At 44.4% G+C, this 8216-nt stretch overlaps 1 protein-coding gene across 1 annotated transcript in view; it reads right to left on the bottom strand.

Moving 5' to 3' along the window:
- Nucleotides 1-6947, bottom strand: part of CRACDL (CRACD like) — a 65648-nt gene extending 58701 nt beyond the window's left edge. The window contains exon 1 of the mRNA XM_069970864.1: nt 6769-6947. The gene's annotated coding sequence lies outside the window, so the exon portion shown is untranslated. The remainder of the gene's footprint in view (nt 1-6768) is intronic.
- Between the last annotated feature and the right edge of the window lie 1269 nt (nt 6948-8216).

Raw genomic sequence — 8216 nt, forward strand, 5'->3', positions numbered from 1 at the left:
TCTAATACCATCCCAGCTTGTTTATAAACAAACCAATGAACAGTATAATATGTCTCTGGTATACTGAAAATCTCTACACAAGAATCTTGCGGAATGCTAGGAAACAGGGGGTCATTAACTTTCTGGACTCTGAAACCCAGACTCAAGTCCAGTCTAAGTTTATTATAAGTTATAAATACTTCTGGAGCTTCATTTTTCAGACAAAACAGTTTTCGTTATTTTTTTTTCCTTGCTGGACCACGGGGGTCACTATCTATATTGGTGTTGTGGTGATATCTCATTTAGGTTAGGTACCCACATTAATCAGGTATATGGACCTATATACTTTAATAAAAATGTATACTATAACTCCTAATGTTAGTCTGTGGATGTGTGACCATATGTCTTTTTCTCTTTAGAGAAAAAGCACATCACAAGCAGCAGAGACGACTCAAAGGTATCCTGTTCCCAAAAAGTGCTTTGCCAACATGTATTTTTTTTAAGAAAAAGCTGACTAAGGCTATCTGCAACAAAGTATAGTATAATGCTTGTAAATGGGGTTTTCAAATTCCAGATACTGCAATTATGTTGCACGTTTGCCTCGTATTGTGGAGTAGATTTGTGATGGATTACCTGTTTTAAAGGTTAAAATCTGTGCAAAATCCACATTGCCTGCATCGAAGCACCTGCTGTACCTGAACTCACCCTGAAAAATAATTTTCTATGTAGAAGATAGGAATGGGTAAAGGTGGGTAAATAACAGAGATAGGCTATGTTCACACAACGTTTTTTCAGCTCCGTTTAAAATGACGTCCGTCATTTTGAGTCTAAAATAACGGACATCATTTAGCTGTCTAGCCTTCCCTTAGTGCAATGACTGGTGTTTGTACATTATTCTAGTTTGGGTTACTAAATGGACTTTGGGTGCGGCTTAATTAAAAAGTCCATTGAATTTAATTGTAAAAACGGAGAAAGAACGGAGACAAAAGAAAAACTGTGTGTTAACAACTAATAAAAAAACGTCCGCTGTTTGCAATAGACGTCCAAAAATATCAATCATGTTCATTATTTTCATGTCCGCGGCAAAAAACATTCATTATTCAATACATTGTGTGCATTGGACGTCCGTCTTTTCATTGACTTCAATGCACTGCATTGCAGTCAGTTAAATTGCGGCAATAACGGACGTCTTTTTAAATATCAAAATCGGCTGCCTTTTCTCTATTTTTGACGTTGTGTGAACATAGCCATATACTGGATTTGCAGAGTTCTGTTGGTTCATTAGATTTTTATAATACATTTGTTTCAAACTACAAAAACTAAACTGTTCTTTTCCATAACAGGGCCTTGTTATGTCCAGACATAATGGAGATGTAGATTGGTTACATAATGTATGATTGTTGTTCAGCAAAATAGGGTTCATAGCCCAATTTCACACCAGCAAATCCTGGTCCAATGTCATGATCATAGATTTCAGTTTAGGTCATCACATCCATGGCCGGGCCGCTGGAATGTAGCTGCATTACATTGGTGTTATATTGGCCTATGACAGATTTTTGAAGCCAAAGCCAGGAATGAATTTAAAAAGAGGAGAAATCTCAGACTTTCCTTTATGACCTCTTCTCTATTTATAGTCTGTTCCTGGCTTTGGCTTAAAAAATCTGTCGGATAAATCTCTGTGTAAACGCACCCGGGTTAGAGTGGGTAACAGTTCTGTCCCATTGCCACATTGCAAAAACAACAGCAAAACTGTTTACAAGAAACCATTTAAAACAAGAAACAGTTGAAATAAAAAGTTCTTGAAATTGTTTCCATGAAAAGCACATACTACTTATGAAAGGTGATTTAAAAAGCTGTGGTTATCTGTTAAAGGATTACTCTGGGCAAATATTTTTTTCTTTCAGATCAACTGGGGTCAAAAAGTTATACAGATTTGTAATTTACTTCTATGTCAAAATCTCAAGAATTCCCATACTTATCAGCTGCTGCAGGAAGTGGTGTATTGTTACCAGTCTGACACCAGTCTGATTTACCAGTGCTCTCTGCTGCCAACTCTGTCTGTAATAGGAACTGTCCAGAGCAGTAGAGGAGAGGTTTACTATTGGGATTAGCTACTGCTTTGGACATTTCCATTCACAGACAGAGGTGGCATGTGTCATACTGGTAACAATACACCACTTCCTGCAGGGCATACAGCAGCTGATAAGTAATGAAATACTTCAGATTTTTAAGTAGTAAATGACAAATCTATATAACTTTCTGACTCCAGTTGATTTTAAAACATTTTTTTCCAGAATTATCCCTTTAAGCTCATGGACACAACACCACAAAACTACCACCAATAGAGTTTACTGTTTCTCAATCATCTGCAGGCTGCAGCAAACACCTTCCATACACAGCTAAAAACTTTAAACATAAAATTGATTAAGATTCCTAAATCCTTACATAGTGAAGCATTACATGCAGATTCAGTACTATTCCAGGGAATCCCGCCATACATATTTCTGATTTAAGGGTGCCATAAAGGGGTTATCCAGCAAAAATCTTTTTCTTTCAAATCAACTGATATCAGAAAGTTATATAGATTTGTAATTTACTTCTATTAAAAAATATCAAGTCTTCCCATACTTATTAGCTACTATATGTCATGCAGGAAGTGTTGTTTTATTTTCAGTCTGACACAATGCTCTCTGCTGACATCTCTGGCCGAGACAGGAACTGTCCAGAGCAGGAGAAGTTTTCTATGGGGATTCATATAAAACTGAGACAGAGTTCCTGTCTCCGCCAGAGATGTCAGCAGAGAGCAGTGTGTCAGACTGAAAATAATACATTTCCTGCATGACATACAGCCGCTAATAAGTATGGGAAGAGATTAAGATTTTTTTATAGAAGTAAATTACAAATCTATATAACTTTCTGACACCAGTTGATTTGAAAGAAAAAGATTTTTGCTGGACAACCCCTTTAACTACTGTAGTTATTACCATTCCCAGAAACCCACAGCAATGTGAAACTTTAGCTCACTTGAAAATGCAAGGCCTGCACCAAGTGCTAAAGATTTACAAACAATGACCAAAGTCTCCAACGAAACCCAGACACTATTGAGAGGAACGTCAAAGGTGTATTGTTTCCTGCTTGGCTGGCGTTCCATATCCCATAATACATTATCGTGGTTACTGAAACAGCTTAACCCTAAATCAATACAAATGATGATAAATCTGTCGACAAGAACAACACCTAAAGAAAGCAGAGTCCTGCAATGACATGTGGCTATATGTATATGTGTGCCTATGTAGTACAGACAACTACAGAGGGATGACGCAGAATGATGACCATTGTACACCATCTACAAGTAACTGCATACTCTTCATTAAAGTCACCCGCTCTTTTCTGGTTCTTTTGAAAAAATAAATAAATAAAAATATATAAATAAATAAATAAAATAAAATAAATAAATAATAAATAAAATAAATAATAATAATAATAATAAATAAATTGCACAGTAATTATAAGGAAACAACCATAGGAGCAGACAGCCAAGGTACAGCGTTCCATATATACTGGGACTCGCTCTTTATGGCAGTGGCGCTGTACGGTGCTGTACAGTGCTGAGGTTTCAGACAGATGAAAACTTTTGCCCAGAAAAGCAGTACATGGAAATTGTGAGGTCTCCCTATAGGATCTTTGCAATATACACCATCAATAAGTTCTACAAAACGATTGCTGAACTACACTGGATGTGGTAGGTCTTCTCATCATTCTTTAAAGATTTCCTGGAAGTTTAATCATAGCTGTATACTTTTACCATAATACATATCTGCGGGAATTATTAGGTGCACAGTCTATTGTTAGCAACCTGCTAAAACCCCCATAACTATTTCCATAGCAGTCAATGGACCCAGGAAAAGGCAGTGTAGAACTAAGAAGAGGGATTCAACCTGCTGCTTAATATTCAGTGGGATCTTCAGAAATAACTTTATCTGTAGTCCAGTACTGTAACACATGCCATGGTGGTATCAGGATTTACCCAGCAGGAAGGCAGATGCTGAATACAGCCCACCTGATGGCTAGACCAGAGAAAGTGCAACATACATAGCTACACAGGGATGGCACCGAGGCGAGATCTGGTATACACTAGCCGAGGTGAGATCTGGTATACACTAGCCCAGGTGAGAGCTGGTATACACTAGCCCAGGTGAGAGCTGGTATACACTAGCCCAGGTGAGAGCTGGTATACACTAGCCCAGGTGAGAGCTGGTATACACTAGCCCAGGGGACAGCTACCAGAGAAAATGCAATGTACATAGCTACACAGGGATGGCACCGAGGCGAGATCTGGTATACACTAGCCCAGGTGAGATCTGGTATACACTAGCCCAGGTGAGAGCTGGCATACTGTAGCCCAGGTGAGAGCTGGTATACACTAGCCCAGGTGAGAGCTGGTATACACTAGCCCAAGGACAGCTACCAGAGAAAATGCAATGTACATAGCTACACAGGGATGGCACCGAAGCGAGATCTGGTATACACTAGCCCAGGTGAGATCTGGTATACACTAGCCCAGGTGAGATCTGGTATACACTAGCCCAGGGGACAGCTACCAGAGAAAGTGCAATGTACAGTACATAGCAACACAGCGATGGCACCTAGTTGAGAGTTGGTATACACTAGCCCAGGTGAGATCTGGTATAGACTAGCCCAGGTGAGATCTGGTATACACTAGCCCAGGGGACAGCTACCAGAGAAAGTGCAATGTACAGTACATAGCAACACAGCGATGGCCCCTAGGTGAGAGTTGGTATACACTAGCCCAGGTGAGATCTGGTATACACTAGCCCAGGGGACAGCTACACAAGCACTAGACCAAAGAAAGTGTAATGTACATAGCTACACAGCGATGGCACCTAGGTGAGATCTGGTATACACTAGCCCAGGTGAGATCTGGTATACACTAGCCCAGGTGAGATCTGGTATACACTAGCCGAGGGGACAGCTACCAGAGAAAGTGCAATGTACATAGCTACACAGGGATGGCACCTAGGTGAGATATGGTATACACTAGGCCAGGTGAGATCTGGTATACACTAGGCCAGGTGAGATCTGGTATACACTAGCCGAGGGGACAGCTACCAGAGAAAGTGCAATGTACAGTACATAGCAACACAGCGATGGCCCCTAGGTGAGAGTTGGTATACACTAGCCCAGGTGAGATCTGGTATACACTAGCCCAGGGGACAGCTACACAAGCACTAGACCAAAGAAAGTGTAATGTACATAGCTACACAGCGATGGCACCTAGGTGAGATCTGGTATACACTAGCCCAGGTGAGATCTGGTATACACTAGCCCAGGTGAGATCTGGTATACACTAGCCGAGGGGACAGCTACCAGAGAAAGTGCAATGTACATAGCTACACAGGGATGGCACCTAGGTGAGATATGGTATACACTAGGCCAGGTGAGATCTGGTATACACTAGGCCAGGTGAGATCTGGTATACACTAGCCGAGGGGACAGCTACCAGAGAAAGTGCAATGTACAGTACATAGCGACACAGCGATGGCCCCTAGGTGAGAGCTGGTATACACTAGCCCAGGTGAGAGCTGGTATACACTAGCCCAGGTGAGAGCTGGTATACACTAGCCCAGGTGAGAGCTGGTATACACTAGCCCAGGTGAGAGCTGGCATAACTAGCCCAGGGGACAGCTACCAGAGAAAGTGCAATGTACAGTACATAGCAACACAGCAATGGCACCTAGGTGAGAGCTGGTATACACTAGCCCAGGGGACAGCTACCAGAGAAAGTGCAATGTACAGTACATAGCAACACAGCAATGGCACCTAGGTGAGAGCTGGTATACACTAGCCCAGGTGAGATCTGGTATACACTAGCCCAGGGGACAGCTACACAAGCACTAGACCAAATAGAGTGTAATGTACATAGCTACACAGCGATGGCACCTAGGTGAGAGCTGGTATACACTAGCTCAGGTGAGATCTGGTATACACTAGCCGAGGGGACAGCTACCAGAGAAAGTGCAATGTACAGTACATAGCGACACAGCGATGGCCCCCAGGTGAGAGCTGGCATACACTAGCCCAGGTGAGAGCTGGCATACTCTAGCCCAGGTGAGAGCTGGTATACTCTAGCCCAGGTGAGAGCTGGCATACTCTAGCCCAGGTGAGAGCTGGTATACACTAGCCCAGGTGAGAGCTGGCATACTCTAGCCCAGGTGAGATCTGGTATACACTAGCCCAGGTGAGAGCTGGCATACTCTAGCCCAGGTGAGAGCTGGCATACTCTAGCCCAGGTGAGAGCTGGCATACACTAGCCCAGGTGAGAGCTGGCATACACTAGCCCAGGTGAGAGCTGGCATACTCTAGCCCAGGTGAGAGCTGGTATACTGTAGCCCAGGTGAGAGCTGGCATACTGTAGCCCAGGTGAGAGCTGGTATACACTAGCCCAGGTGAGAGCTGGCATACACTAGCCCAGGTGAGAGCTGGCATACACTAGCCCAGGTGACAGCTGGCATACACTAGCCCAGGTGAGAGCTGGCATACACTAGCCCAGGGGACAGCTGGCATACACTCGCTGGCATTAGTCAGCATCACCAGGGGCACAAAGTAAAAGCTGCTTACTACCTTGCCAGCTGGCCTTAGCTCCATGTGATTGTTCCCTATCTGCTTAGAGATAATCGGCTATATACCCTCTACCTTCCTGGGGCATTTCTGTGGGCAGGACAGAGCAGTGTACAATGCTGAAGCATCTACAGGTATAAGCTCCCTTACCTTACTGCTGGAGGTGTCAGGCTGAGTAGTACGGGGCAGACTCCGGGTCACACTGCACACAGGTACATAGCAGCAGGACGAGCACAGGCAGGATGACGGGCAGCAGGGTGGGCACCGTGCCCGCGGAGACCTTCCCTGTCCGGCAGGGACTGTGTGTGTGCGCTGCAGGACGATACAGCAGAGCTCAGAGTCCGGGAGCGGGCGGGGCCAGCAGCTCCCTGTGTCACACACCGGGCTATGTGCAGCGGCCACGTGACCCCCTGCTGGTGAAACAGAGGAACTGCAGACACCTGTTAGGTATCAGTGGATGGGAGCGCTGGGGTCAGGGTATACTGTGTATTCTGTATGGGCGTGCTTCACAGGTGGTAGTGTAAGGGCTGGGGCAGGATGTAATGTATATGTAGTGTATATGGGCGTGCTTCACAGGTGGTAGTGTAAGGGCTGGGTCAGGATGTAATGTATATGTAGTGTATATGGGCGTGCTTCACAGGTGGTAGTGTAAGGGCTGGGTCAGGATGTAATGTATATGTAGTGTATATGGGCGTGCTTCACAGGTAGTAGTGTAAGGGCTGGGTCTGGATGTAATGTATATGTAGTGTATATGGGCGTGCTGCACAGGTGGTAGTGTAAGGGCAGGATGTAATGTATATGTAGTGTATGGGCATGCTTCACAGGTAGTAGTGTAAGGGCTGGGGCAGGATGTAATGTATATGTTGTATATGGGCGTGCTGCACAGGTGGTAGTGTAAGGGCTGGGTCTGGATGTAATGTATATGTAGTGTATATGGGCGTGCTGCACAGGTGGTATTGTAAGGGCTGGGGCTGGATGTAATGTATATGTAGTGTATGGGCGTGCTGCACAGGTGGTAGTGTAAGGGCTGGGGCAGGATGTAATGTATATGTTGTATATGGGCGTGCTTCACAGGTGGTAGTGTAAGGGCTGGGTCAGGATGTAATGTATATGTAGTGTATATGGGCGTGCTTCACAGGTGGTAGTGTAAGGGCTGGGTCAGGATGTAATGTATATGTAGTGTATATGGGCGTGCTTCACAGGTGGTAGTGTAAGGGCTGGGTCAGGATGTAATGTATATGTAGTGTATATGGGCGTGCTTCACAGGTAGTAGTGTAAGGGCTGGGTCAGGATGTAATGTATATGTAGTGTATGGGCATGCTTCACAGGTAGTAGTGTAAGGGCTGGGGCAGGATGTAATGTATATGTTGTATATGGGCGTGCTGCACAGGTGGTAGTGTAAGGGCTGGGTCAGGATGTAATGTATATGTAGTGTATATGGGCGTGCTGCACAGGTGGTATTGTAAGGGCTGGGGCTGGATGTAATGTATATGTAGTGTATGGGCGTGCTGCACAGGTGGTAGTGTAAGGGCTGGGGCAGGATGTAATGTATATGTTGTATATGGGCGTGCTTCACAGGTGGTAGTGTAAGGGCTGGG

Source organism: Dendropsophus ebraccatus, chromosome 5 (genome assembly GCF_027789765.1).
Source record: "Dendropsophus ebraccatus isolate aDenEbr1 chromosome 5, aDenEbr1.pat, whole genome shotgun sequence".
NCBI classification, from domain to species: domain Eukaryota; kingdom Metazoa; phylum Chordata; class Amphibia; order Anura; family Hylidae; genus Dendropsophus; species Dendropsophus ebraccatus.